Here is a 20,498-nt window from a genome sequence, read left to right as displayed (position 1 = left end):
ATATTATAAATTTCCCTTCCGTTATACTCTGATAATCAGCTTTAAATGGTAATACCGAGCTTGCCAGGACTCGAACCTGGAATCTTCTGCTTCGAAAGCAGACGCGTTATCCATTACGCCACAAGCTCTTGCTTGGTATAATAAATAAAATTTCCAAACATTGTATTTATGCATTCTTTATGACGCATAAAAGATCTTTTACGAAAATAAAAAAAGAGCTTGCCAGGACTCGAACCTGGAATCTTCTGCTCCGTAGGCAGACGCGTTATCCGTTGCGCCACAAGCCCGTTAGAGATTGATCAAAATGAAATTGAAGCATTGAAATATTATAAATTTCCCTTCCGTTATACTCTAATAATCATCTTTAAATTTTAATACCGAGCTTGCCAGGACTCGAACCTGGAATCTTATGCTCCGTAGGCAGACGCGTTATCCATTGCGCCACAAGCCCGTTAGAGGTTGATCAAAATGATATTGAAGCATTGAAATATTATAAATTTCCCTTCCGTTATACTCTAATAATCAGCTTTAAATGGTAATACCGAGCTTGCCAGGACTCGAACCTGGAATCTTCTGCTCCGTAGGTAGACGCGTTATCCATTGCGCCACAAGCCCGTTAGAGGTTGATCAAAATGATATTGAAGCATTGAAATATTATAAATTTCCCTTCCGTTATACTCTAATAATCATCTTTAAATGGTAATACCGAGCTTGCCAGGACTCGAACCTGGAATCTTCTGCTTCGAAGGCAGACGCGTTATCCATTACGCCACAAGCCCGTTAGAGGTTGATCAAAATGATATTGAAGCATTGAAATATTATAAATTTCCCTTCCGTTATACTCTAATAATCATCTTTAAATTTTAATACCGAGCTTGCCAGGACTCGAACCTGGAATCTTATGCTCCGTAGGCAGACGCGTTATCCATTGCGCCACAAGCCCGTTAGAGGTTGATCAAAATGATATTGAAGCATTGAAATATTATAAATTTCCCTTCCGTTATACTCTAATAATCAGCTTTAAATGGTAATACCGAGCTTGCCAGGACTCGAACCTGGAATCTTCTGCTCCGTAGGTAGACGCGTTATCCATTGCGCCACAAGCCCGTTAGAGGTTGATCAAAATGATATTGAAGCATTGAAATATTATAAATTTCCCTTCCGTTATACTCTAATAATCATCTTTAAATTTTAATACCGAGCTTGCCAGGACTCGAACCTGGAATCTTATGCTCCGTAGGCAGACGCGTTATCCATTGCGCCACAAGCCCGTTAGAGGTTGATCAAAATGATATTGAAGCATTGAAATATTATAAATTTCCCTTCCGTTATACTCTAATAATCATCTTTAAATGGTAATACCAAGCTTGCCAGGACTCGAACCTGGAATCTTCTGCTTCGAAGTCAGACGCGTTATTCATTACGCCACAAGCTCTTGCTTGGTATAATAAATAAAATTTCCAAACATTGTATTTATGCATTCTTTATGACGCATAAAAGATCTTTTACGAAAATAAAAAAAGAGCTTGCCAGGACTCGAACCTGGAATCTTCTGCTCCGTAGGCAGACGCGTTATCCATTGCGCCACAAGCCCGTTAGAGATTGATCAAAATGATATTGAAGCATTGAAATATTATAAATTTCCCTTCCGTTATTCTCTAATAATCATCTTTAAATTTTAATACCGAGCTTGCCAGGACTCGAACCTGGAATCTTCTGCTCCGTAGGCAGACGCGTTATCCATTGCGCCACAAGCCCGTTAGAGGTTGATCAAAATGATATTGAAGCATTGAAATATTATAAATTTCCCTTCCGTTATACTCTAATAATCATCTTTAAATGGTAATACCGAGGTTGCCAGGACTCGAACCTGGAATCTTCTGCTTCGAAGGCAGGCGCGTTATCGATTACGCCACAAGCCCTTGCTTCGTATTATAAATAAAATTTCCAAACATTGTATTTATGCATTCTTTATGACGCATAAAAGATCTTTTACGAAAATAAAAAAGAGCTTGCCAGGACTCGAACCAGGAATCTTCTGCTCCGTAGGCAAACGCGTTATCCATTGCGCCACAGGCCCGCTAGAGGTTGATCAAAATGCTATTGAAGCATTGCAATATTATAAATTTCCCTTCCGTTATACTCCAATAATCATCTTTAAATGGTAATACCGAGCTTGCCAGGACTCCAACCTGGAATCTTATGCTCCGTAGGCAGACGCGTTATCCATTGCGCTACAAGCCCGTTAGAGGTTGATCAAAATGATATTGAAGCATTGAAATATTATAAATTTCCCTTCCGTTATACTCTGATAATCAGCTTTAAATGGTAATACCGAGCTTGCCAGGACTCGAACCTGGAATCTTCTGCTTCGAAAGCAGACGCGTTATCCATTACGCCACAAGCTCTTGCTTGGTATAATAAATAAAATTTCCAAACATTGTATTTATGCATTCTTTATGACGCATAAAAGATCTTTTACGAAAATAAAAAAGAGCTTGCCAGGACTCGAACCTGGAATCTTCTGCTCCGTAGGCAGACGCGTTATCCGTTGCGCCACAAGCCCGTTAGAGATTGATCAAAATGAAATTGAAGCATTGAAATATTATAAATTTCCCTTCCGTTATACTCTAATAATCATCTTTAAATTTTAATACCGAGCTTGCCAGGACTCGAACCTGGAATCTTATGCTCCGTAGGCAGACGCGTTATCCATTGCGCCACAAGCCCGTTAGAGGTTGATCAAAATGATATTGAAGCATTGAAATATTATAAATTTCCCTTCCGTTATACTCTAATAATCAGCTTTAAATGGTAATACCGAGCTTGCCAGGACTCGAACCTGGAATCTTCTGCTCCGTAGGTAGACGCGTTATCCATTGCGCCACAAGCCCGTTAGAGGTTGATCAAAATGATATTGAAGCATTGAAATATTATAAATTTCCCTTCCGTTATACTCTAATAATCATCTTTAAATGGTAATACCGAGCTTGCCAGGACTCGAACCTGGAATCTTCTGCTTCGAAGGCAGACGCGTTATCCATTACGCCACAAGCCCGTTAGAGGTTGATCAAAATGATATTGAAGCATTGAAATATTATAAATTTCCCTTCCGTTATACTCTAATAATCATCTTTAAATTTTAATACCGAGCTTGCCAGGACTCGAACCTGGAATCTTATGCTCCGTAGGCAGACGCGTTATCCATTGCGCCACAAGCCCGTTAGAGGTTGATCAAAATGATATTGAAGCATTGAAATATTATAAATTTCCCTTCCGTTATACTCTAATAATCATCTTTAAATGGTAATACCGAGCTTGCCAGGACTCGAACCTTGAATCTTCTGCTTCGAAGGCAGACGCGTTATCCATTACGCCACAAGCCCGTTAGAGGTTGATCAAAATGATATTGAAGCATTGAAATATTATAAATTTCCCTTCCGTTATACTCTAATAATCATCTTTAAATTTTAATACCGAGCTTGCCAGGACTCGAACCTGGAATCTTATGCTCCGTAGGCAGACGCGTTATCCATTGCGCCACAAGCCCGTTAGAGGTTGATCAAAATGATATTGAAGCATTGAAATATTATAAATTTCCCTTCCGTTATACTCTAATAATCATCTTTAAATGGTAATACCAAGCTTGCCAGGACTCGAACCTGGAATCTTCTGCTTCGAAGTCAGACGCGTTATTCATTACGCCACAAGCTCTTGCTTGGTATAATAAATAAAATTTCCAAACATTGTATTTATGCATTCTTTATGACGCATAAAAGATCTTTTACGAAAATAAAAAAGAGCTTGCCAGGACTCGAACCTGGAATCTTCTGCTCCGTAGGCAGACGCGTTATCCGTTGCGCCACAAGCCCGTTAGAGATTGATCTAAATGAAATTGAAGCATTGAAATATTATAAATTTCCCTTCCGTTATACTCTAATAATCATCTTTAAATTTTAATACCGAGCTTGCCAGGACTCGAACCTGGAATCTTATGCTCCGTAGGCAGACGCGTTATCCATTGCGCCACAAGCCCGTTAGAGGTTGATCAAAATGATATTGAAGCATTGAAATATTATAAATTTCCCTTCCGTTATACTCTAATAATCAGCTTTAAATGGTAATACCGAGCTTGCCAGGACTCGAACCTGGAATCTTCTGCTCCGTAGGTAGACGCGTTATCCATTGCGCCACAAGCCCGTTAGAGGTTGATCAAAATGATATTGAAGCATTGAAATATTATAAATTTCCCTTCCGTTATACTCTAATAATCATCTTTAAATGGTAATACCGAGCTTGCCAGGACTCGAACCTGGAATCTTCTGCTTCGAAGGCAGACGCGTTATCCATTACGCCTTAAGCCCGTTAGAGGTTGATCAAAATGATATTGAAGCATTGAAATATTATAAATTTCCCTTCCGTTATACTCTAATAATCATCTTTAAATTTTAATACCGAGCTTGCCAGGACTCGAACCTGGAATCTTATGCTCCGTAGGCAGACGCGTTATCCATTGCGCCACAAGCCCGTTAGAGGTTGATCAAAATGATATTGAAGCATTGAAATATTATAAATTTCCCTTCCGTTATACTCTAATAATCAGCTTTAAATGGTAATACCGAGCTTGCCAGGACTCGAACCTGGAATCTTCTGCTCCGTAGGTAGACGCGTTATCCATTGCGCCACAAGCCCGTTAGAGGTTGATCAAAATGATATTGAAGCATTGAAATATTATAAATTTCCCTTCCGTTATACTCTAATAATCATCTTTAAATGGTAATACCGAGCTTGCCAGGACTCGAACCTGGAATCTTCTGCTTCGAAGGCAGACGCGTTATCCATTACGCCACAAGCCCGTTAGAGGTTGATCAAAATGATATTGAAGCATTGAAATATTATAAATTTCCCTTCCGTTATACTCTAATAATCATCTTTAAATTTTAATACCGAGCTTGCCAGGACTCGAACCTGGAATCTTATGCTCCGTAGGCAGACGCGTTATCCATTGCGCCACAAGCCCGTTAGAGGTTGATCAAAATGATATTGAAGCATTGAAATATTATAAATTTCCCTTCCGTTATACTCTAATAATCATCTTTAAATGGTAATACCGAGCTTGCCAGGACTCGAACCTTGAATCTTCTGCTTCGAAGGCAGACGCGTTATCCATTACGCCACAAGCCCGTTAGAGGTTGATCAAAATGATATTGAAGCATTGAAATATTATAAATTTCCCTTCCGTTATACTCTAATAATCATCTTTAAATTTTAATACCGAGCTTGCCAGGACTCGAACCTGGAATCTTATGCTCCGTAGGCAGACGCGTTATCCATTGCGCCACAAGCCCGTTAGAGGTTGATCAAAATGATATTGAAGCATTGAAATATTATAAATTTCCCTTCCGTTATACTCTAATAATCATCTTTAAATGGTAATACCAAGCTTGCCAGGACTCGAACCTGGAATCTTCTGCTTCGAAGTCAGACGCGTTATTCATTACGCCACAAGCTCTTGCTTGGTATAATAAATAAAATTTCCAAACATTGTATTTATGCATTCTTTATGACGCATAAAAGATCTTTTACGAAAATAAAAAAAGAGCTTGCCAGGACTCGAACCTGGAATCTTCTGCTCCGTAGGCAGACGCGTTATCCATTGCGCCACAAGCCCGTTAGAGATTGATCAAAATGATATTGAAGCATTGAAATATTATAAATTTCCCTTCCGTTATTCTCTAATAATCATCTTTAAATTTTAATACCGAGCTTGCCAGGACTCGAACCTGGAATCTTCTGCTCCGTAGGCAGACGCGTTATCCATTGCGCCACAAGCCCGTTAGAGGTTGATCAAAATGATATTGAAGCATTGAAATATTATAAATTTCCCTTCCGTTATACTCTAATAATCATCTTTAAATGGTAATACCGAGGTTGCCAGGACTCGAACCTGGAATCTTCTGCTTCGAAGGCAGGCGCGTTATCGATTACGCCACAAGCCCTTGCTTCGTATTATAAATAAAATTTCCAAACATTGTATTTATGCATTCTTTATGACGCATAAAAGATCTTTTACGAAAATAAAAAAGAGCTTGCCAGGACTCGAACCAGGAATCTTCTGCTCCGTAGGCAAACGCGTTATCCATTGCGCCACAGGCCCGCTAGAGGTTGATCAAAATGCTATTGAAGCATTGCAATATTATAAATTTCCCTTCCGTTATACTCCAATAATCATCTTTAAATGGTAATACCGAGCTTGCCAGGACTCCAACCTGGAATCTTATGCTCCGTAGGCAGACGCGTTATCCATTGCGCTACAAGCCCGTTAGAGGTTGATCAAAATGATATTGAAGCATTGAAATATTATAAATTTCCCTTCCGTTATACTCTGATAATCAGCTTTAAATGGTAATACCGAGCTTGCCAGGACTCGAACCTGGAATCTTCTGCTTCGAAAGCAGACGCGTTATCCATTACGCCACAAGCTCTTGCTTGGTATAATAAATAAAATTTCCAAACATTGTATTTATGCATTCTTTATGACGCATAAAAGATCTTTTACGAAAATAAAAAAGAGCTTGCCAGGACTCGAACCTGGAATCTTCTGCTCCGTAGGCAGACGCGTTATCCGTTGCGCCACAAGCCCGTTAGAGATTGATCAAAATGAAATTGAAGCATTGAAATATTATAAATTTCCCTTCCGTTATACTCTAATAATCATCTTTAAATTTTAATACCGAGCTTGCCAGGACTCGAACCTGGAATCTTATGCTCCGTAGGCAGACGCGTTATCCATTGCGCCACAAGCCCGTTAGAGGTTGATCAAAATGATATTGAAGCATTGAAATATTATAAATTTCCCTTCCGTTATACTCTAATAATCAGCTTTAAATGGTAATACCGAGCTTGCCAGGACTCGAACCTGGAATCTTCTGCTCCGTAGGTAGACGCGTTATCCATTGCGCCACAAGCCCGTTAGAGGTTGATCAAAATGATATTGAAGCATTGAAATATTATAAATTTCCCTTCCGTTATACTCTAATAATCATCTTTAAATGGTAATACCGAGCTTGCCAGGACTCGAACCTGGAATCTTCTGCTTCGAAGGCAGACGCGTTATCCATTACGCCACAAGCCCGTTAGAGGTTGATCAAAATGATATTGAAACATTGAAATATTATAAATTTCCCTTCCGTTATACTCTAATAATCATCTTTAAATTTTAATACCGAGCTTGCCAGGACTCGAACCTGGAATCTTATGCTCCGTAGGCAGACGCGTTATCCATTGCGCCACAAGCCCGTTAGAGGTTGATCAAAATGATATTGAAGCATTGAAATATTATAAATTTCCCTTCCGTTATACTCTAATAATCATCTTTAAATGGTAATATCGAGCTTGCCAGGACTCGAACCTTGAATCTTCTGCTTCGAAGGCAGACGCGTTATCCATTACGCCACAAGCCCGTTAGAGGTTGATCAAAATGATATTGAAGCATTGAAATATTATAAATTTCCCTTCCGTTATACTCTAATAATCATCTTTAAATTTTAATACCGAGCTTGCCAGGACTCGAACCTGGAATCTTATGCTCCGTAGGCAGACGCGTTATCCATTGCGCCACAAGCCCGTTAGAGGTTGATCAAAATGATATTGAAGCATTGAAATATTATAAATTTCCCTTCCGTTATACTCTAATAATCATCTTTAAATGGTAATACCAAGCTTGCCAGGACTCGAACCTGGAATCTTCTGCTTCGAAGTCAGACGCGTTATTCATTACGCCACAAGCTCTTGCTTGGTATAATAAATAAAATTTCCAAACATTGTATTTATGCATTCTTTATGACGCATAAAAGATCTTTTACGAAAATAAAAAAGAGCTTGCCAGGACTCGAACCTGGAATCTTCTGCTCCGTAGGCAGACGCGTTATCCGTTGCGCCACAAGCCCGTTAGAGATTGATCAAAATGAAATTGAAGCATTGAAATATTATAAATTTCCCTTCCGTTATACTCTAATAATCATCTTTAAATTTTAATACCGAGCTTGCCAGGACTCGAACCTGGAATCTTATGCTCCGTAGGCAGACGCGTTATCCATTGCGCCACAAGCCCGTTAGAGGTTGATCAAAATGATATTGAAGCATTGAAATATTATAAATTTCCCTTCCGTTATACTCTAATAATCAGCTTTAAATGGTAATACCGAGCTTGCCAGGACTCGAACCTGGAATCTTCTGCTCCGTAGGTAGACGCGTTATCCATTGCGCCACAAGCCCGTTAGAGGTTGATCAAAATGATATTGAAGCATTGAAATATTATAAATTTCCCTTCCGTTATACTCTAATAATCATCTTTAAATGGTAATACCGAGCTTGCCAGGACTCGAACCTGGAATCTTCTGCTTCGAAGGCAGACGCGTTATCCATTACGCCTTAAGCCCGTTAGAGGTTGATCAAAATGATATTGAAGCATTGAAATATTATAAATTTCCCTTCCGTTATACTCTAATAATCATCTTTAAATTTTAATACCGAGCTTGCCAGGACTCGAACCTGGAATCTTATGCTCCGTAGGCAGACGCGTTATCCATTGCGCCACAAGCCCGTTAGAGGTTGATCAAAATGATATTGAAGCATTGAAATATTATAAATTTCCCTTCCGTTATACTCTAATAATCAGCTTTAAATGGTAATACCGAGCTTGCCAGGACTCGAACCTGGAATCTTCTGCTCCGTAGGTAGACGCGTTATCCATTGCGCCACAAGCCCGTTAGAGGTTGATCAAAATGATATTGAAGCATTGAAATATTATAAATTTCCCTTCCGTTATACTCTAATAATCATCTTTAAATGGTAATACCGAGCTTGCCAGGACTCGAACCTGGAATCTTCTGCTTCGAAGGCAGACGCGTTATCCATTACGCCACAAGCCCGTTAGAGGTTGATCAAAATGATATTGAAGCATTGAAATATTATAAATTTCCCTTCCGTTATACTCTAATAATCATCTTTAAATTTTAATACCGAGCTTGCCAGGACTCGAACCTGGAATCTTATGCTCCGTAGGCAGACGCGTTATCCATTGCGCCACAAGCCCGTTAGAGGTTGATCAAAATGATATTGAAGCATTGAAATATTATAAATTTCCCTTCCGTTATACTCTAATAATCATCTTTAAATGGTAATACCGAGCTTGCCAGGACTCGAACCTTGAATCTTCTGCTTCGAAGGCAGACGCGTTATCCATTACGCCACAAGCCCGTTAGAGGTTGATCAAAATGATATTGAAGCATTGAAATATTATAAATTTCCCTTCCGTTATACTCTAATAATCATCTTTAAATTTTAATACCGAGCTTGCCAGGACTCGAACCTGGAATCTTATGCTCCGTAGGCAGACGCGTTATCCATTGCGCCACAAGCCCGTTAGAGGTTGATCAAAATGATATTGAAGCATTGAAATATTATAAATTTCCCTTCCGTTATACTCTAATAATCATCTTTAAATGGTAATACCAAGCTTGCCAGGACTCGAACCTGGAATCTTCTGCTTCGAAGTCAGACGCGTTATTCATTACGCCACAAGCTCTTGCTTGGTATAATAAATAAAATTTCCAAACATTGTATTTATGCATTCTTTATGACGCATAAAAGATCTTTTACGAAAATAAAAAAAGAGCTTGCCAGGACTCGACCCTGGAATCTTCTACTCCGTAGGCAGACGCGTTATCCATTGCGCCACAAGCCCGTTAGAGATTGATCAAAATGATATTGAAGCATTGAAATATTATAAATTTCCCTTCCGTTATACTCTAATAATCATCTTTAAATTTTAATACCGAGCTTGCCAGGACTCGAACCTGGAATCTTCTGCTCCGTAGGCAGACGCGTTATCCATTGTGCCACAAGCCCGTTAGAGGTTGATCAAAATGATATTGAAGCATTGAAATATTATAAATTTCCCTTCCGTTATACTCTAATAATCATCTTTAAATGGTAATACCGAGCTTGCCAGGACTCGAACCTGGAATCTTCTGCTTCGAAGGCAGACGCGTTATCCATTGCGCCACAGGCCCGTTAGAGGTTGATCAAAATGATATTGAAGCATTGAAATATTATAAATTTCCCTTCCGTTATACTCTAATAATCATCTTTAAATGGTAATACCGAGCTTGCCAGGACTCGAACCTGGAATCTTCTGCTTCGAAGGCAGGCGCGTTATCGATTACGCCACAAGCCCTTGCTTCGTATTATAAATAAAATTTCCAAACATTGTATTTATGCATTCTTTATGACGCATAAAAGATCTTTTACGAAAATAAAAAAGAGCTTGCCAGGACTCGAACCAGGAATCTTCTGCTCCGTAGGCAAACGCGTTATCCATTGCGCCACAGGCCCGCTAGAGGTTGATCAAAATGCTATTGAAGCATTGCAATATTATAAATTTCCCTTCCGTTATACTCCAATAATCATCTTTAAATGGTAATACCGAGCTTGCCAGGACTCCAACCTGGAATCTTATGCTCCGTAGGCAGACGCGTTATCCATTGCGCTACAAGCCCGTTAGAGGTTGATCAAAATGATATTGAAGCATTGAAATATTATAAATTTCCCTTCCGTTATACTCTGATAATCAGCTTTAAATGGTAATACCGAGCTTGCCAGGACTCGAACCTGGAATCTTCTGCTTCGAAAGCAGACGCGTTATCGATTACGCCACAAGCCCTTGCTTCGTATTATAAATAAAATTTCCAAACATTGTATTTATGCATTCTTTATGACGCATAAAAGATCTTTTACGAAAATAAAAAAGAGCTTGCCAGGACTCGAACCAGGAATCTTCTGCTCCGTAGGCAAACGCGTTATCCATTGCGCCACATGCCCGCTAGAGGTTGATCAAAATGCTATTGAAGCATTGCAATATTATAAATTTCCCTTCCGTTATACTCCAATAATCATCTTTAAATGGTAATACCGAGCTTGCCAGGACTCCAACCTGGAATCTTATGCTCCGTAGGCAGACGCGTTATCCATTGCGCTACAAGCCCGTTAGAGGTTGATCAAAATGATATTGAAGCATTGAAATATTATAAATTTCCCTTCCGTTATACTCTGATAATCAGCTTTAAATGGTAATACCGAGCTTGCCAGGACTCGAACCTGGAATCTTCTGCTTCGAAAGCAGACGCGTTATCCATTACGCCACAAGCTCTTGCTTGGTATAATAAATAAAATTTCCAAACATTGTATTTATGCATTCTTTATGACGCATAAAAGATCTTTTACGAAAATAAAAAAAGAGCTTGCCAGGACTCGAACCTGGAATCTTCTGCTCCGTAGGCAGACGCGTTATCCGTTGCGCCACAAGCCCGTTAGAGATTGATCAAAATGAAATTGAAGCATTGAAATATTATAAATTTCCCTTCCGTTATACTCTAATAATCATCTTTAAATTTTAATACCGAGCTTGCCAGGACTCGAACCTGGAATCTTATGCTCCGTAGGCAGACGCGTTATCCATTGCGCCACAAGCCCGTTAGAGGTTGATCAAAATGATATTGAAGCATTGAAATATTATAAATTTCCCTTCCGTTATACTCTAATAATCAGCTTTAAATGGTAATACCGAGCTTGCCAGGACTCGAACCTGGAATCTTCTGCTCCGTAGGTAGACGCGTTATCCATTGCGCCACAAGCCCGTTAGAGGTTGATCAAAATGATATTGAAGCATTGAAATATTATAAATTTCCCTTCCGTTATACTCTAATAATCATCTTTAAATGGTAATACCGAGCTTGCCAGGACTCGAACCTGGAATCTTCTGCTTCGAAGGCAGACGCGTTATCCATTACGCCACAAGCCCGTTAGAGGTTGATCAAAATGATATTGAAGCATTGAAATATTATAAATTTCCCTTCCGTTATACTCTAATAATCATCTTTAAATTTTAATACCGAGCTTGCCAGGACTCGAACCTGGAATCTTATGCTCCGTAGGCAGACGCGTTATCCATTGCGCCACAAGCCCGTTAGAGGTTGATCAAAATGATATTGAAGCATTGAAATATTGTAAATTTCCCTTCCGTTATACTCTAATAATCAGCTTTAAATGGTAATACCGAGCTTGCCAGGACTCGAACCTGGAATCTTCTGCTCCGTAGGTAGACGCGTTATCCATTGCGCCACAAGCCTGTTAGAGGTTGATCAAAATGATATTGAAGCATTGAAATATTATATAAAAAGACTTGGTTTGTCCAAGCCTAAAAAACAAAACGATAAGAGTTTTTTCCAGTTGACTGAAGCGCGGATATTTTATTTTTCTATATAATTTTAAAGACAATCTGTATTTTACTACTCTTTAATTCAATCTCCAGATTTTACTGGTAATGGATTTATTTCCTATAAATTAATTGAAATAAAATATCTCATCTCAGATTTTTCAACAACAATTCCATTTTCGTAAAATTTTATCATGAAAAATCTGAGTTAAGTAATTTTTTATTTCAATTAATTTATAGGAAATAAATCCATTACCAGTAAAATCTGGAGATTGAATTAAAGAGTAGTAAAATACAGATTGTCTTTAAAATTATATAGAAAAATAAAATATCCGCGCTTCAGTCAACTGGAAAAAACTCTTATCGTTTTGTTTTTTAGGCTTGGACAAACCAAGTCTTTTTATATAATATCTGTTCCTTCAGTCTTTATTTGTATTAATCTATTATAAAATAATATTTGCCTGAAATGCGAAATTTTTCACTTCTAGGACGAGGTTAAAAATGGTTCTACACTTCTACTAATTCTTATATGATACGGCTCACAATTTGTTTTGGAACCCGAGCTTTATAGTCAACTTCAAAACAAACCTGCCACGATTTTAAACTATCAAAGCCGTATCTTTTACAGTCCACTTTACGATTGCAATTATCCATGACATTGCGTGCACTGCCCTTGTACGTTTACAGTGATTGGCACCGTGGACAGTTATTTTAATTAAAATACCTAGGCCACAGGTCCAGTTTTAAAAATATCCTTATTTCCAACACTGATCCATCTATCCTTCCAGCTTTTACAATCACCCATTGCATAGACTCACTCAATAGTCTGCCTTAGCATGGATTTATAGTAGAAGCTTACGCTTCCTGGATATTTCACTCACCTTAAAACGCGCACAACATTTATTCCTCGTCTGAAATAGTACCAGCCTGGCACGCGCGTTTGTGACGTAGAATTTGAGGCAAATTCAGAGTTCTAATTTTGAATAGCGCGCGCGCACGCACGCCTAAAGAAAAACGTTTGCCTCAATTTCTACGTCATCAGCCCCCCAGTCCCCACCCGCGCGAATTTTTGTGACATAAATGTGTTTAAAATCAAAATGCCTTACTGAAGGCTACAGGGAAATTTCCATGAAGCGTAAGCTTCTATTATAAATCCATGGCCTAAGTAAGGCAACTTAAGCCTTGGTCGAAACTAGCATCTAAAATATAAATTAAAAAGGTATCTTAAGTATAGAATTTCAACCGAGACACATAATTAAACGAAAATTAGACCCGCCAGAGAAGTTTTTAATAAATATAGTGTTATATTTATTGAAAAATATCAAGTTAAAAGTTTCAAGGCGGCGAAATGGCAAATTAGCGTCGTCTACTGTAGGGTAACGAACAATTAGCGTCGTCTGCTGTAGAATAATCTTTTGAGGTACTTACGTTTTTAATTAAATTAACATACTTAGACTTAATTAAATTTGATGAAACTTGAAAAAGGCACACCTTGAATAGTTACTTGTTAATTTAAATGTATTCCGAAAGCTAACTTGCATGTAGTTTTTAAATGATTCGATGTACAGGAGCACCAAAAACCCCATGTTATTCCTATGGGAAAATCGGCTAAAATCTGTGAATTTTCATTTAACATTACGGGAGGGTGTGGGATCTTATCTAGAAGGGCCTACCGGCCCTCTAGAATTATAAATTTCCCTTCCGTTATACTCTAATAATCATCTTTAAATGGTAATACCGAGCTTGCCAGGACTCGAACCTGGAATCTTCTGCTTCGAAGGCAGACGCGTTATCCATTACGCCACAAGCCCGTTAGAGGTTGATCAAAATGATATTGAAGCATTGAAATATTATAAATTTCCCTTCCGTTATACTCTATTAATCATCTTTAAATTTTAATACCGAGCTTGCCAGGACTCGAACCTGGAATCTTATGCTCCGCAGGCAGACGCGTTATCCATTGCGCCACAAGCCCGTTAGAGGTTGATCAAAATGATATTGAAGCATTGAAATATTATAAATTTCCCTTCCGTTATACTCTAATAATCATCTTTAAATGGTAATACCAAGCTTGCCAGGACTCGAACCTGGAATCTTCTGCTTCGAAGGCAGACGCGTTATTCATTACGCCACAAGCTCTTGCTTGGTATAATAAATAAAATTTCCAAACATTGTATTTATGCATTCTTTATGACGCATAAAAGATCTTTTACGAAAATAAAAAAAGAGCTTGCCAGGACTCGAACCTGGAATCTTCTGCTCCGTAGGCAGACGCGTTATCCATTGCGCCACAAGCCCGTTAGAGATTGATCAAAATGATATTGAAGCATTGAAATATTATAAATTTCCCTTCCGTTATACTCTAATAATCATCTTTAAATTTTAATACCGAGCTTGCCAGGACTCGAACCTGGAATCTTCTGCTCCGTAGGCAGACGCGTTATCCATTGCGCCACAGGCCCGTTAGAGGTTGATCAAAATGATATTGAAGCATTGAAATATTATAAATTTCCCTTCCGTTATACTCTAATAATCATCTTTAAATGGTAATACCGAGCTTGCCAGGACTCGAACCTGGAATCTTCTGCTTCGAAGGCAGGCGCGTTATCGATTACGCCACAAGCCCTTGCTTCGTATTATAAATAAAATTTCCAAACATTGTATTTATGCATTCTTTATGACGCATAAAAGATCTTTTACGAAAATAAAAAAAGAGCTTGCCAGGACTCGAACCTGGAATCTTCTGCTCCGTAGGCAGACGCGTTATCCGTTGCGCCACAAGCCCGTTAGAGATTGATCAAAATGAAATTGAAGCATTGAAATATTATAAATTTCCCTTCCGTTATACTCTAATAATCATCTTTAAATTTTAATACCGAGCTTGCCAGGACTCGAACCTGGAATCTTATGCTCCGTAGGCAGACGCGTTATCCATTGCGCCACAAGCTCTTGCTTGGTATAATAAATAAAATTTCCAAACATTGTATTTATGCATTCTTTATGACGCATAAAAGATCTTTTACGAAAATAAAAAAGAGCTTGCCAGGACTCGAACCCGGAATCTTCTGCTCCGTAGGCAAACGCGTTATCAATTGCGCCACAGGCCCGCTAGAGGTTGATCAAAATGCTATTGAAGCATTGCAATATTATAAATTTCCCTTCCGTTATACTCCAATAATCATCTTTAAATGGTAATACCGAGCTTGCCAGGACTCGAACCTGGAATCTTATGCTCCGTTGGCAGACGCGTTATCCATTGCGCCACAGGCCCGTTAGAGGTTGATCAAAATGCTATTGAAGCATTGCAATATTATAAATTTCCCTTCCGTTATACTCTAATAATCATCTTTAAATTTTAATACCGAGCTTGCCAGGACTCGAACCTGGAATCTTATGCTCCGTAGGCAGACGCGTTATCCATTGCGCCACAAGCCCGTTAGAGGTTGATCAAAATGATATTGAAGCATTGAAATATTATAAATTTCCCTTCCGTTATACTCTAATAATCATCTTTAAATGGTAATACCGAGCTTGCCAGGACTCGAACCTGGAATCTTCTGCTTCGAAGGCAGATGCGTTATTTATTACGCCACAAACCCTTGCTTGGTATTATAAATAAAATTTCCAAACATTGTATTTATGCATTCTTTATGACGCATAAAAGATCTTTTACGAAAATAAAAAAAGAGCTTGCCAGGACTCGAACCTGGAATATTCTGCTCCGTAGGCAGACGCGTTATCCATTGCGCCAGAAGCCCGTTAGAAGTTGATCAAAATGCTATTGAAGCATTGCTATATTAAAAATTCCCCTTCCGTTATACTCTAATAATCATCTTTAAATGTTAATACCGAGCTTGCCAGGACTCGAACCTGGAATCTTATGCTCCGTAGGCAGACGCGTTATCCTTTGCGCCACAAGCCCGTTAGAGGTTTATCAAAATGATATTGAAGCATTGAAATATTATAAATTTCCCTTCCGTTATACTCTAAGAATCATCTTTAAATGGTAATACCGAGCTTGCCAGGACTCGAACCCGGAATCTTCTGCTTCGTAGGCAGGCGCGTTATCCATTACGCCACAAGCCCTTGCTTCGTATTATAAATAAAATTTCCAAACGTTGTATTTATGCATTCTTTATGACGCATAAAAGATATTTTACGAAAATAAAAAAGAGCTTGCCAGACCTCGAACCCGGAATCTTCTGCTCCGTAGGCAAACGCGTTATCCATTGCGCCACAGGCCCGCTAGAGGTTGATCAAAATGCTATTGAAGCATTGCAATATTATAAATTTCCCTTCCGTTATACTCCAATAATCATCTTTAAATGGTAATACCGAGCTTGCCAGGACTCGAACCTGGAATCTTATGCTTCGTCGGCAGACGCGTTATCCATTGCGCCACAAGCCCGTTAGAGGTTGATCAAAATGATATTGAAGCATTGCAATATTATAAATTTCCCTTCCGTTATACTCTAATAATCATCTTTAAATGGTAATACCGAGCTTGCCAGGACTCGAACCTGGAATCTTCTGCTTCGAAGGCAGACGCGTTATCCATTACGCCACAAGCTCTTGATTGGTATAATAAATAAAATTTCCAAACATTGTATTTATGCATTCTTTATGACGCATAAAAGATCTTTTACGAAAATAAAAAAGAGCTTGCCAGGACTCGAACCTGGAATCTTATGCTCCGTAGGCAGACGCGTTATCCATTGCGCCACAAGCCCGTTAGAGGTTGATCAAAATGATATTGAAGCATTGAAATATTATAAATTTCCCTTCCGTTATACTCTAATAATCAGCTTTAAATGGTAATACCGAGCTTGCCAGGACTCGAACCTGGAATCTTCTGCTCCGTAGGTAGACGCGTTATCCATTGCGCCACAAGCCCGTTAGAGGTTGATCAAAATGATATTGAAGCATTGAAATATTATAAATTTCCCTTCCGTTATACTCTAATAATCATCTTTAAATGGTAATACCGAGCTTGTCAGGACTCGAACCTGGAATCTTCTGCTTCGAAGGCAGACGCGTTATCCATTACGCCACAAGCCCGTTAGAGGTTGATCAAAATGATATTGAAGCATTGAAATATTATAAATTTCCCTTCCGTTATACTCTAATAATCATCTTTAAATTTTAATACCGAGCTTGCCAGGACTCGAACCTGGAATCTTATGCTCCGTAGGCAGACGCGTTATCCATTGCGCCACAAGCCCGTTAGAGGTTGATCAAAATGATATTGAAGCATTGAAATATTATAAATTTCCCTTCCGTTATACTCTAATAATCATCTTTAAATGGTAATACCAAGCTTGCCAGGACTCGAACCTGGAATCTTCTGCTTCGAAGGCAGACGCGTTATTCATTACGCCACAAGCTCTTGCTTGGTGTAATAAATAAAATTTCCAAACATTGTATTTATGCATTCTTTATGACGCATAAAAGATCTTTTACGAAAATAAAAAAAGAGCTTGCCAGGACTCGAACCTGGAATCTTCTGCTCCGTAGGCAGACGCGTTATCCATTGCGCCACAAGCCCGTTATAGATTGATCAAAATGATATTGAAGCATTGAAATATTATAAATTTCCCTTCCGTTATACTCTAATAATCATCTTTAAATTTTAATACCGAGCTTGCCAGGACTCGAACCTGGAATCTTCTGCTCCGTAGGCAGACGCGTTATCCATTGCGCCACAAGCCCGTTAGAGGTTGATCAAAATGATATTGAAGCATTGAAATATTATAAATTTCCCTTCCGTTATACTCTAATAATCATCTTTAAATGGTAATACCGAGCTTGCCAGGACTCGAACCTGGAATCTTCTGCTTCGAAGGCAGACGCGTTATCCATTGCGCCACAGGCCCGTTAGAGGTTGATCAAAATGATATTGAAGCATTGAAATATTATAAATTTCCCTTCCGTTATACTCTAATAATCATCTTTAAATGGTAATACCAAGCTTGCCAGGACTCGAACCTGGAATCTTCTGCTTCGAAGGCAGACGCGTTATTCATTACGCCACAAGCTCTTGCTTGGTGTAATAAATAAAATTTCCAAACATTGTATTTATGCATTCTTTATGACGCATAAAAGATCTTTTACGAAAATAAAAAAAGAGCTTGCCAGGACTCGAACCTGGAATCTTCTGCTCCGTAGGCAGACGCGTTATCCATTGCGCCACAAGCCCGTTATAGATTGATCAAAATGATATTGAAGCCTTGAAATATTATAAATTTCCCTTCCGTTATACTCTAATAATCATCTTTAAATTTTAATACCGAGCTTGCCAGGACTCGAACCTGGAATCTTCTGCTCCGTAGGCAGACGCGTTATCCATTGCGCCACAAGCCCGTTAGAGGTTGATCAAAATGATATTGAAGCATTGAAATATTATAAATTTCCCTTCCGTTATACTCTAATAATCATCTTTAAATGGTAATACCGAGCTTGCCAGGACTCGAACCTGGAATCTTCTGCTTCGAAGGCAGACGCGTTATCCATTGCGCCACAGGCCCGTTAGAGGTTGATCAAAATGATATTGAAGCATTGAAATATTATAAATTTCCCTTCCGTTATACTCTAATAATCATCTTTAAATGGTAATACCGAGCTTGCCAGGACTCGAACCTGGAATCTTCTGCTTCGAAGGCAGGCGCGTTATCGATTACGCCACAAGCCCTTGCTTCGTATTATAAATAAAATTTCCAAACATTGTATTTATGCATTCTTTATGACGCATAAAAGATCTTTTACGAAAATAAAAAAGAGCTTGCCAGGACTCGAACCAGGAATCTTCTGCTCTGTAGGCAAACGCGTTATCCATTGCGCCACAGGCCCGCTAGAGGTTGATCAAAATGCTATTGAAGCATTGCAATATTATAAATTTCCCTTCCGTTATACTCCAATAATCATCTTTAAATGGTAATACCGAGCTTGTCAGGACTCGAACCTGGAATCTTATGCTCCGTAGGCAGACGCGTTATCCATTGCGCTACAAGCCCGTTAGAGGTTGATCAAAATGATATTGAAGCATTGAAATATTATAAATTTCCCTTCCGTTATACTCTGATAATCAGCTTTAAATGGTAATACCGAGCTTGCCAGGACTCGAACCTGGAATCTTCTGCTTCGAAAGCAGACGCGTTATCCATTACGCCACAAGCTCTTGCTTGGTATAATAAATAAAATTTCCAAACATTGTATTTATGCATTCTTTATGACGCATAAAAGATCTTTTACGAAAATAAAAAAGAGCTTGCCAGGACTCGAACCTGGAATCTTCTGCTCCGTAGGCAGACGCGTTATCCGTTGCGCCACAAGCCCGTTAGAGATTGATCAAAATGAAATTGAAGCATTGAAATATTATAAATTTCCCTTCCGTTATACTCTAATAATCATCTTTAAATTTTAATACCGAGCTTGCCAGGACTCGAACCTGGAATCTTATGCTCCGTAGGCAGACGCGTTATCCATTGCGCCACAAGCCCGTTAGAGGTTGATCAAAATGATATTGAAGCATTGAAATATTATAAATTTCCCTTCCGTTATACTCTAATAATCAGCTTTAAATGGTAATACCGAGCTTGCCAGGACTCGAACCTGGAATCTTCTGCTCCGTAGGTAGACGCGTTATCCATTGCGCCACAAGCCCGTTAGAGGTTGATCAAAATGATATTGAAGCATTGAAATATTATAAATTTCCCTTCCGTTATACTCTAATAATCATCTTTAAATGGTAATACCGAGCTTGCCAGGACTCGAACCTGGAATCTTCTGCTTCGAAGGCAGACGCGTTATCCATTACGCCACAAGCCCGTTAGAGGTTGATCAAAATGATATTGAAGCATTGAAATATTATAAATTTCCCTTCCGTTATACTCTAATAATCATCTTTAAATTTTAATACCGAGCTTGCCAGGACTCGAACCTGGAATCTTATGCTCCGTAGGCAGACGCGTTATCCATTGCGCCACAAGCCCGTTAGAGGTTGATCAAAATGATATTGAAGCATTGAAATATTATAAATTTCCCTTCCGTTATACTCTAATAATCAGCTTTAAATGGTAATACCGAGCTTGCCAGGACTCGAACCTGGAATCTTCTGCTTCGAAGGCAGACGCGTTATCCATTACGCCACAAGCCCGTTAGAGGTTGATCAAAATGATATTGAAGCATTGAAATATTATTAATTTCCCTTCCGTTATACTCTAAT

At 38.9% G+C, this 20,498-nt stretch overlaps 89 non-coding genes across 89 annotated transcripts; all 89 read right to left on the bottom strand.

Moving 5' to 3' along the window:
* Positions 1-55: 55 nt before the first annotated feature.
* On the bottom strand, positions 56-128 carry TRNAR-UCG (transfer RNA arginine (anticodon UCG)). The gene has a single exon. It is a non-coding gene; the product is annotated as a tRNA-Arg (tRNA).
* An 86-nt stretch (positions 129-214) lies between these two features.
* TRNAR-ACG (transfer RNA arginine (anticodon ACG)) lies at positions 215-287 on the bottom strand. Its single transcript has one exon. It is a non-coding gene; the product is annotated as a tRNA-Arg (tRNA).
* A 91-nt stretch (positions 288-378) lies between these two features.
* Positions 379-451, bottom strand: TRNAR-ACG (transfer RNA arginine (anticodon ACG)). Its single transcript has one exon. It is a non-coding gene; the product is annotated as a tRNA-Arg (tRNA).
* A 91-nt stretch (positions 452-542) lies between these two features.
* On the bottom strand, positions 543-615 carry TRNAR-ACG (transfer RNA arginine (anticodon ACG)). The gene has a single exon. It is a non-coding gene; the product is annotated as a tRNA-Arg (tRNA).
* A 91-nt stretch (positions 616-706) lies between these two features.
* Positions 707-779, bottom strand: TRNAR-UCG (transfer RNA arginine (anticodon UCG)). The gene has a single exon. It is a non-coding gene; the product is annotated as a tRNA-Arg (tRNA).
* Positions 780-870: 91 nt separating this feature from the next.
* On the bottom strand, positions 871-943 carry TRNAR-ACG (transfer RNA arginine (anticodon ACG)). The gene has a single exon. It is a non-coding gene; the product is annotated as a tRNA-Arg (tRNA).
* Positions 944-1,034: 91 nt separating this feature from the next.
* On the bottom strand, positions 1,035-1,107 carry TRNAR-ACG (transfer RNA arginine (anticodon ACG)). Its single transcript has one exon. It is a non-coding gene; the product is annotated as a tRNA-Arg (tRNA).
* Positions 1,108-1,198: 91 nt separating this feature from the next.
* Positions 1,199-1,271, bottom strand: TRNAR-ACG (transfer RNA arginine (anticodon ACG)). The gene has a single exon. It is a non-coding gene; the product is annotated as a tRNA-Arg (tRNA).
* Positions 1,272-1,521: 250 nt separating this feature from the next.
* Positions 1,522-1,594, bottom strand: TRNAR-ACG (transfer RNA arginine (anticodon ACG)). Its single transcript has one exon. It is a non-coding gene; the product is annotated as a tRNA-Arg (tRNA).
* Positions 1,595-1,685: 91 nt separating this feature from the next.
* TRNAR-ACG (transfer RNA arginine (anticodon ACG)) lies at positions 1,686-1,758 on the bottom strand. Its single transcript has one exon. It is a non-coding gene; the product is annotated as a tRNA-Arg (tRNA).
* A 577-nt stretch (positions 1,759-2,335) lies between these two features.
* On the bottom strand, positions 2,336-2,408 carry TRNAR-UCG (transfer RNA arginine (anticodon UCG)). The gene has a single exon. It is a non-coding gene; the product is annotated as a tRNA-Arg (tRNA).
* An 85-nt stretch (positions 2,409-2,493) lies between these two features.
* On the bottom strand, positions 2,494-2,566 carry TRNAR-ACG (transfer RNA arginine (anticodon ACG)). The gene has a single exon. It is a non-coding gene; the product is annotated as a tRNA-Arg (tRNA).
* A 91-nt stretch (positions 2,567-2,657) lies between these two features.
* TRNAR-ACG (transfer RNA arginine (anticodon ACG)) lies at positions 2,658-2,730 on the bottom strand. Its single transcript has one exon. It is a non-coding gene; the product is annotated as a tRNA-Arg (tRNA).
* A 91-nt stretch (positions 2,731-2,821) lies between these two features.
* On the bottom strand, positions 2,822-2,894 carry TRNAR-ACG (transfer RNA arginine (anticodon ACG)). The gene has a single exon. It is a non-coding gene; the product is annotated as a tRNA-Arg (tRNA).
* Positions 2,895-2,985: 91 nt separating this feature from the next.
* TRNAR-UCG (transfer RNA arginine (anticodon UCG)) lies at positions 2,986-3,058 on the bottom strand. The gene has a single exon. It is a non-coding gene; the product is annotated as a tRNA-Arg (tRNA).
* A 91-nt stretch (positions 3,059-3,149) lies between these two features.
* TRNAR-ACG (transfer RNA arginine (anticodon ACG)) lies at positions 3,150-3,222 on the bottom strand. The gene has a single exon. It is a non-coding gene; the product is annotated as a tRNA-Arg (tRNA).
* Positions 3,223-3,313: 91 nt separating this feature from the next.
* TRNAR-UCG (transfer RNA arginine (anticodon UCG)) lies at positions 3,314-3,386 on the bottom strand. The gene has a single exon. It is a non-coding gene; the product is annotated as a tRNA-Arg (tRNA).
* A 91-nt stretch (positions 3,387-3,477) lies between these two features.
* Positions 3,478-3,550, bottom strand: TRNAR-ACG (transfer RNA arginine (anticodon ACG)). Its single transcript has one exon. It is a non-coding gene; the product is annotated as a tRNA-Arg (tRNA).
* Positions 3,551-3,799: 249 nt separating this feature from the next.
* TRNAR-ACG (transfer RNA arginine (anticodon ACG)) lies at positions 3,800-3,872 on the bottom strand. Its single transcript has one exon. It is a non-coding gene; the product is annotated as a tRNA-Arg (tRNA).
* A 91-nt stretch (positions 3,873-3,963) lies between these two features.
* TRNAR-ACG (transfer RNA arginine (anticodon ACG)) lies at positions 3,964-4,036 on the bottom strand. Its single transcript has one exon. It is a non-coding gene; the product is annotated as a tRNA-Arg (tRNA).
* Positions 4,037-4,127: 91 nt separating this feature from the next.
* TRNAR-ACG (transfer RNA arginine (anticodon ACG)) lies at positions 4,128-4,200 on the bottom strand. The gene has a single exon. It is a non-coding gene; the product is annotated as a tRNA-Arg (tRNA).
* A 255-nt stretch (positions 4,201-4,455) lies between these two features.
* Positions 4,456-4,528, bottom strand: TRNAR-ACG (transfer RNA arginine (anticodon ACG)). Its single transcript has one exon. It is a non-coding gene; the product is annotated as a tRNA-Arg (tRNA).
* A 91-nt stretch (positions 4,529-4,619) lies between these two features.
* Positions 4,620-4,692, bottom strand: TRNAR-ACG (transfer RNA arginine (anticodon ACG)). The gene has a single exon. It is a non-coding gene; the product is annotated as a tRNA-Arg (tRNA).
* A 91-nt stretch (positions 4,693-4,783) lies between these two features.
* On the bottom strand, positions 4,784-4,856 carry TRNAR-UCG (transfer RNA arginine (anticodon UCG)). The gene has a single exon. It is a non-coding gene; the product is annotated as a tRNA-Arg (tRNA).
* Positions 4,857-4,947: 91 nt separating this feature from the next.
* Positions 4,948-5,020, bottom strand: TRNAR-ACG (transfer RNA arginine (anticodon ACG)). Its single transcript has one exon. It is a non-coding gene; the product is annotated as a tRNA-Arg (tRNA).
* Positions 5,021-5,111: 91 nt separating this feature from the next.
* TRNAR-UCG (transfer RNA arginine (anticodon UCG)) lies at positions 5,112-5,184 on the bottom strand. The gene has a single exon. It is a non-coding gene; the product is annotated as a tRNA-Arg (tRNA).
* A 91-nt stretch (positions 5,185-5,275) lies between these two features.
* TRNAR-ACG (transfer RNA arginine (anticodon ACG)) lies at positions 5,276-5,348 on the bottom strand. The gene has a single exon. It is a non-coding gene; the product is annotated as a tRNA-Arg (tRNA).
* Positions 5,349-5,598: 250 nt separating this feature from the next.
* TRNAR-ACG (transfer RNA arginine (anticodon ACG)) lies at positions 5,599-5,671 on the bottom strand. Its single transcript has one exon. It is a non-coding gene; the product is annotated as a tRNA-Arg (tRNA).
* Positions 5,672-5,762: 91 nt separating this feature from the next.
* On the bottom strand, positions 5,763-5,835 carry TRNAR-ACG (transfer RNA arginine (anticodon ACG)). The gene has a single exon. It is a non-coding gene; the product is annotated as a tRNA-Arg (tRNA).
* A 577-nt stretch (positions 5,836-6,412) lies between these two features.
* TRNAR-UCG (transfer RNA arginine (anticodon UCG)) lies at positions 6,413-6,485 on the bottom strand. Its single transcript has one exon. It is a non-coding gene; the product is annotated as a tRNA-Arg (tRNA).
* An 85-nt stretch (positions 6,486-6,570) lies between these two features.
* Positions 6,571-6,643, bottom strand: TRNAR-ACG (transfer RNA arginine (anticodon ACG)). Its single transcript has one exon. It is a non-coding gene; the product is annotated as a tRNA-Arg (tRNA).
* Positions 6,644-6,734: 91 nt separating this feature from the next.
* Positions 6,735-6,807, bottom strand: TRNAR-ACG (transfer RNA arginine (anticodon ACG)). The gene has a single exon. It is a non-coding gene; the product is annotated as a tRNA-Arg (tRNA).
* A 91-nt stretch (positions 6,808-6,898) lies between these two features.
* On the bottom strand, positions 6,899-6,971 carry TRNAR-ACG (transfer RNA arginine (anticodon ACG)). Its single transcript has one exon. It is a non-coding gene; the product is annotated as a tRNA-Arg (tRNA).
* Positions 6,972-7,062: 91 nt separating this feature from the next.
* Positions 7,063-7,135, bottom strand: TRNAR-UCG (transfer RNA arginine (anticodon UCG)). Its single transcript has one exon. It is a non-coding gene; the product is annotated as a tRNA-Arg (tRNA).
* Positions 7,136-7,226: 91 nt separating this feature from the next.
* TRNAR-ACG (transfer RNA arginine (anticodon ACG)) lies at positions 7,227-7,299 on the bottom strand. Its single transcript has one exon. It is a non-coding gene; the product is annotated as a tRNA-Arg (tRNA).
* Positions 7,300-7,390: 91 nt separating this feature from the next.
* Positions 7,391-7,463, bottom strand: TRNAR-UCG (transfer RNA arginine (anticodon UCG)). Its single transcript has one exon. It is a non-coding gene; the product is annotated as a tRNA-Arg (tRNA).
* A 91-nt stretch (positions 7,464-7,554) lies between these two features.
* On the bottom strand, positions 7,555-7,627 carry TRNAR-ACG (transfer RNA arginine (anticodon ACG)). The gene has a single exon. It is a non-coding gene; the product is annotated as a tRNA-Arg (tRNA).
* A 249-nt stretch (positions 7,628-7,876) lies between these two features.
* TRNAR-ACG (transfer RNA arginine (anticodon ACG)) lies at positions 7,877-7,949 on the bottom strand. Its single transcript has one exon. It is a non-coding gene; the product is annotated as a tRNA-Arg (tRNA).
* A 91-nt stretch (positions 7,950-8,040) lies between these two features.
* On the bottom strand, positions 8,041-8,113 carry TRNAR-ACG (transfer RNA arginine (anticodon ACG)). Its single transcript has one exon. It is a non-coding gene; the product is annotated as a tRNA-Arg (tRNA).
* A 91-nt stretch (positions 8,114-8,204) lies between these two features.
* TRNAR-ACG (transfer RNA arginine (anticodon ACG)) lies at positions 8,205-8,277 on the bottom strand. The gene has a single exon. It is a non-coding gene; the product is annotated as a tRNA-Arg (tRNA).
* A 255-nt stretch (positions 8,278-8,532) lies between these two features.
* Positions 8,533-8,605, bottom strand: TRNAR-ACG (transfer RNA arginine (anticodon ACG)). Its single transcript has one exon. It is a non-coding gene; the product is annotated as a tRNA-Arg (tRNA).
* Positions 8,606-8,696: 91 nt separating this feature from the next.
* Positions 8,697-8,769, bottom strand: TRNAR-ACG (transfer RNA arginine (anticodon ACG)). Its single transcript has one exon. It is a non-coding gene; the product is annotated as a tRNA-Arg (tRNA).
* Positions 8,770-8,860: 91 nt separating this feature from the next.
* On the bottom strand, positions 8,861-8,933 carry TRNAR-UCG (transfer RNA arginine (anticodon UCG)). Its single transcript has one exon. It is a non-coding gene; the product is annotated as a tRNA-Arg (tRNA).
* A 91-nt stretch (positions 8,934-9,024) lies between these two features.
* Positions 9,025-9,097, bottom strand: TRNAR-ACG (transfer RNA arginine (anticodon ACG)). The gene has a single exon. It is a non-coding gene; the product is annotated as a tRNA-Arg (tRNA).
* Positions 9,098-9,188: 91 nt separating this feature from the next.
* On the bottom strand, positions 9,189-9,261 carry TRNAR-UCG (transfer RNA arginine (anticodon UCG)). The gene has a single exon. It is a non-coding gene; the product is annotated as a tRNA-Arg (tRNA).
* A 91-nt stretch (positions 9,262-9,352) lies between these two features.
* Positions 9,353-9,425, bottom strand: TRNAR-ACG (transfer RNA arginine (anticodon ACG)). Its single transcript has one exon. It is a non-coding gene; the product is annotated as a tRNA-Arg (tRNA).
* A 414-nt stretch (positions 9,426-9,839) lies between these two features.
* TRNAR-ACG (transfer RNA arginine (anticodon ACG)) lies at positions 9,840-9,912 on the bottom strand. The gene has a single exon. It is a non-coding gene; the product is annotated as a tRNA-Arg (tRNA).
* Positions 9,913-10,003: 91 nt separating this feature from the next.
* Positions 10,004-10,076, bottom strand: TRNAR-UCG (transfer RNA arginine (anticodon UCG)). The gene has a single exon. It is a non-coding gene; the product is annotated as a tRNA-Arg (tRNA).
* Positions 10,077-10,167: 91 nt separating this feature from the next.
* On the bottom strand, positions 10,168-10,240 carry TRNAR-UCG (transfer RNA arginine (anticodon UCG)). The gene has a single exon. It is a non-coding gene; the product is annotated as a tRNA-Arg (tRNA).
* Positions 10,241-10,653: 413 nt separating this feature from the next.
* Positions 10,654-10,726, bottom strand: TRNAR-UCG (transfer RNA arginine (anticodon UCG)). The gene has a single exon. It is a non-coding gene; the product is annotated as a tRNA-Arg (tRNA).
* Positions 10,727-11,139: 413 nt separating this feature from the next.
* TRNAR-UCG (transfer RNA arginine (anticodon UCG)) lies at positions 11,140-11,212 on the bottom strand. Its single transcript has one exon. It is a non-coding gene; the product is annotated as a tRNA-Arg (tRNA).
* An 86-nt stretch (positions 11,213-11,298) lies between these two features.
* Positions 11,299-11,371, bottom strand: TRNAR-ACG (transfer RNA arginine (anticodon ACG)). The gene has a single exon. It is a non-coding gene; the product is annotated as a tRNA-Arg (tRNA).
* A 91-nt stretch (positions 11,372-11,462) lies between these two features.
* Positions 11,463-11,535, bottom strand: TRNAR-ACG (transfer RNA arginine (anticodon ACG)). Its single transcript has one exon. It is a non-coding gene; the product is annotated as a tRNA-Arg (tRNA).
* Positions 11,536-11,626: 91 nt separating this feature from the next.
* On the bottom strand, positions 11,627-11,699 carry TRNAR-ACG (transfer RNA arginine (anticodon ACG)). The gene has a single exon. It is a non-coding gene; the product is annotated as a tRNA-Arg (tRNA).
* Positions 11,700-11,790: 91 nt separating this feature from the next.
* Positions 11,791-11,863, bottom strand: TRNAR-UCG (transfer RNA arginine (anticodon UCG)). Its single transcript has one exon. It is a non-coding gene; the product is annotated as a tRNA-Arg (tRNA).
* Positions 11,864-11,954: 91 nt separating this feature from the next.
* On the bottom strand, positions 11,955-12,027 carry TRNAR-ACG (transfer RNA arginine (anticodon ACG)). The gene has a single exon. It is a non-coding gene; the product is annotated as a tRNA-Arg (tRNA).
* Positions 12,028-14,015: 1,988 nt separating this feature from the next.
* On the bottom strand, positions 14,016-14,088 carry TRNAR-UCG (transfer RNA arginine (anticodon UCG)). Its single transcript has one exon. It is a non-coding gene; the product is annotated as a tRNA-Arg (tRNA).
* Positions 14,089-14,179: 91 nt separating this feature from the next.
* TRNAR-GCG (transfer RNA arginine (anticodon GCG)) lies at positions 14,180-14,252 on the bottom strand. Its single transcript has one exon. It is a non-coding gene; the product is annotated as a tRNA-Arg (tRNA).
* A 91-nt stretch (positions 14,253-14,343) lies between these two features.
* Positions 14,344-14,416, bottom strand: TRNAR-UCG (transfer RNA arginine (anticodon UCG)). The gene has a single exon. It is a non-coding gene; the product is annotated as a tRNA-Arg (tRNA).
* An 86-nt stretch (positions 14,417-14,502) lies between these two features.
* TRNAR-ACG (transfer RNA arginine (anticodon ACG)) lies at positions 14,503-14,575 on the bottom strand. The gene has a single exon. It is a non-coding gene; the product is annotated as a tRNA-Arg (tRNA).
* Positions 14,576-14,666: 91 nt separating this feature from the next.
* TRNAR-ACG (transfer RNA arginine (anticodon ACG)) lies at positions 14,667-14,739 on the bottom strand. The gene has a single exon. It is a non-coding gene; the product is annotated as a tRNA-Arg (tRNA).
* A 91-nt stretch (positions 14,740-14,830) lies between these two features.
* On the bottom strand, positions 14,831-14,903 carry TRNAR-UCG (transfer RNA arginine (anticodon UCG)). The gene has a single exon. It is a non-coding gene; the product is annotated as a tRNA-Arg (tRNA).
* An 86-nt stretch (positions 14,904-14,989) lies between these two features.
* TRNAR-ACG (transfer RNA arginine (anticodon ACG)) lies at positions 14,990-15,062 on the bottom strand. Its single transcript has one exon. It is a non-coding gene; the product is annotated as a tRNA-Arg (tRNA).
* Positions 15,063-15,153: 91 nt separating this feature from the next.
* TRNAR-ACG (transfer RNA arginine (anticodon ACG)) lies at positions 15,154-15,226 on the bottom strand. The gene has a single exon. It is a non-coding gene; the product is annotated as a tRNA-Arg (tRNA).
* Positions 15,227-15,639: 413 nt separating this feature from the next.
* On the bottom strand, positions 15,640-15,712 carry TRNAR-ACG (transfer RNA arginine (anticodon ACG)). Its single transcript has one exon. It is a non-coding gene; the product is annotated as a tRNA-Arg (tRNA).
* Positions 15,713-16,126: 414 nt separating this feature from the next.
* Positions 16,127-16,199, bottom strand: TRNAR-ACG (transfer RNA arginine (anticodon ACG)). The gene has a single exon. It is a non-coding gene; the product is annotated as a tRNA-Arg (tRNA).
* A 91-nt stretch (positions 16,200-16,290) lies between these two features.
* On the bottom strand, positions 16,291-16,363 carry TRNAR-ACG (transfer RNA arginine (anticodon ACG)). The gene has a single exon. It is a non-coding gene; the product is annotated as a tRNA-Arg (tRNA).
* A 249-nt stretch (positions 16,364-16,612) lies between these two features.
* TRNAR-ACG (transfer RNA arginine (anticodon ACG)) lies at positions 16,613-16,685 on the bottom strand. The gene has a single exon. It is a non-coding gene; the product is annotated as a tRNA-Arg (tRNA).
* Positions 16,686-16,776: 91 nt separating this feature from the next.
* Positions 16,777-16,849, bottom strand: TRNAR-UCG (transfer RNA arginine (anticodon UCG)). The gene has a single exon. It is a non-coding gene; the product is annotated as a tRNA-Arg (tRNA).
* An 85-nt stretch (positions 16,850-16,934) lies between these two features.
* Positions 16,935-17,007, bottom strand: TRNAR-ACG (transfer RNA arginine (anticodon ACG)). The gene has a single exon. It is a non-coding gene; the product is annotated as a tRNA-Arg (tRNA).
* A 91-nt stretch (positions 17,008-17,098) lies between these two features.
* On the bottom strand, positions 17,099-17,171 carry TRNAR-ACG (transfer RNA arginine (anticodon ACG)). The gene has a single exon. It is a non-coding gene; the product is annotated as a tRNA-Arg (tRNA).
* Positions 17,172-17,262: 91 nt separating this feature from the next.
* TRNAR-UCG (transfer RNA arginine (anticodon UCG)) lies at positions 17,263-17,335 on the bottom strand. The gene has a single exon. It is a non-coding gene; the product is annotated as a tRNA-Arg (tRNA).
* Positions 17,336-17,426: 91 nt separating this feature from the next.
* On the bottom strand, positions 17,427-17,499 carry TRNAR-ACG (transfer RNA arginine (anticodon ACG)). Its single transcript has one exon. It is a non-coding gene; the product is annotated as a tRNA-Arg (tRNA).
* A 91-nt stretch (positions 17,500-17,590) lies between these two features.
* On the bottom strand, positions 17,591-17,663 carry TRNAR-UCG (transfer RNA arginine (anticodon UCG)). Its single transcript has one exon. It is a non-coding gene; the product is annotated as a tRNA-Arg (tRNA).
* An 86-nt stretch (positions 17,664-17,749) lies between these two features.
* On the bottom strand, positions 17,750-17,822 carry TRNAR-ACG (transfer RNA arginine (anticodon ACG)). Its single transcript has one exon. It is a non-coding gene; the product is annotated as a tRNA-Arg (tRNA).
* Positions 17,823-17,913: 91 nt separating this feature from the next.
* Positions 17,914-17,986, bottom strand: TRNAR-ACG (transfer RNA arginine (anticodon ACG)). The gene has a single exon. It is a non-coding gene; the product is annotated as a tRNA-Arg (tRNA).
* A 91-nt stretch (positions 17,987-18,077) lies between these two features.
* TRNAR-UCG (transfer RNA arginine (anticodon UCG)) lies at positions 18,078-18,150 on the bottom strand. Its single transcript has one exon. It is a non-coding gene; the product is annotated as a tRNA-Arg (tRNA).
* Positions 18,151-18,241: 91 nt separating this feature from the next.
* TRNAR-UCG (transfer RNA arginine (anticodon UCG)) lies at positions 18,242-18,314 on the bottom strand. Its single transcript has one exon. It is a non-coding gene; the product is annotated as a tRNA-Arg (tRNA).
* An 86-nt stretch (positions 18,315-18,400) lies between these two features.
* TRNAR-ACG (transfer RNA arginine (anticodon ACG)) lies at positions 18,401-18,473 on the bottom strand. The gene has a single exon. It is a non-coding gene; the product is annotated as a tRNA-Arg (tRNA).
* A 91-nt stretch (positions 18,474-18,564) lies between these two features.
* On the bottom strand, positions 18,565-18,637 carry TRNAR-ACG (transfer RNA arginine (anticodon ACG)). Its single transcript has one exon. It is a non-coding gene; the product is annotated as a tRNA-Arg (tRNA).
* A 91-nt stretch (positions 18,638-18,728) lies between these two features.
* TRNAR-UCG (transfer RNA arginine (anticodon UCG)) lies at positions 18,729-18,801 on the bottom strand. The gene has a single exon. It is a non-coding gene; the product is annotated as a tRNA-Arg (tRNA).
* A 91-nt stretch (positions 18,802-18,892) lies between these two features.
* Positions 18,893-18,965, bottom strand: TRNAR-UCG (transfer RNA arginine (anticodon UCG)). Its single transcript has one exon. It is a non-coding gene; the product is annotated as a tRNA-Arg (tRNA).
* A 413-nt stretch (positions 18,966-19,378) lies between these two features.
* Positions 19,379-19,451, bottom strand: TRNAR-UCG (transfer RNA arginine (anticodon UCG)). The gene has a single exon. It is a non-coding gene; the product is annotated as a tRNA-Arg (tRNA).
* Positions 19,452-19,536: 85 nt separating this feature from the next.
* On the bottom strand, positions 19,537-19,609 carry TRNAR-ACG (transfer RNA arginine (anticodon ACG)). Its single transcript has one exon. It is a non-coding gene; the product is annotated as a tRNA-Arg (tRNA).
* A 91-nt stretch (positions 19,610-19,700) lies between these two features.
* Positions 19,701-19,773, bottom strand: TRNAR-ACG (transfer RNA arginine (anticodon ACG)). Its single transcript has one exon. It is a non-coding gene; the product is annotated as a tRNA-Arg (tRNA).
* A 91-nt stretch (positions 19,774-19,864) lies between these two features.
* On the bottom strand, positions 19,865-19,937 carry TRNAR-ACG (transfer RNA arginine (anticodon ACG)). Its single transcript has one exon. It is a non-coding gene; the product is annotated as a tRNA-Arg (tRNA).
* A 91-nt stretch (positions 19,938-20,028) lies between these two features.
* TRNAR-UCG (transfer RNA arginine (anticodon UCG)) lies at positions 20,029-20,101 on the bottom strand. The gene has a single exon. It is a non-coding gene; the product is annotated as a tRNA-Arg (tRNA).
* A 91-nt stretch (positions 20,102-20,192) lies between these two features.
* TRNAR-ACG (transfer RNA arginine (anticodon ACG)) lies at positions 20,193-20,265 on the bottom strand. The gene has a single exon. It is a non-coding gene; the product is annotated as a tRNA-Arg (tRNA).
* Positions 20,266-20,356: 91 nt separating this feature from the next.
* Positions 20,357-20,429, bottom strand: TRNAR-UCG (transfer RNA arginine (anticodon UCG)). The gene has a single exon. It is a non-coding gene; the product is annotated as a tRNA-Arg (tRNA).
* Positions 20,430-20,498: the final 69 nt, after the last annotated feature.

The sequence above is a fragment of the Phalangium opilio genome, unplaced genomic scaffold (assembly GCF_054372755.1).
Source record: "Phalangium opilio isolate 3A_F unplaced genomic scaffold, DU_Popi_V2 ptg000088l_1, whole genome shotgun sequence".
NCBI classification, from domain to species: Eukaryota; Metazoa; Arthropoda; class Arachnida; order Opiliones; family Phalangiidae; genus Phalangium; species Phalangium opilio.
The sequence above is the reverse complement of the archived record's forward strand: the minus strand, read 5'-3'. Positions and strand labels throughout refer to the sequence as shown.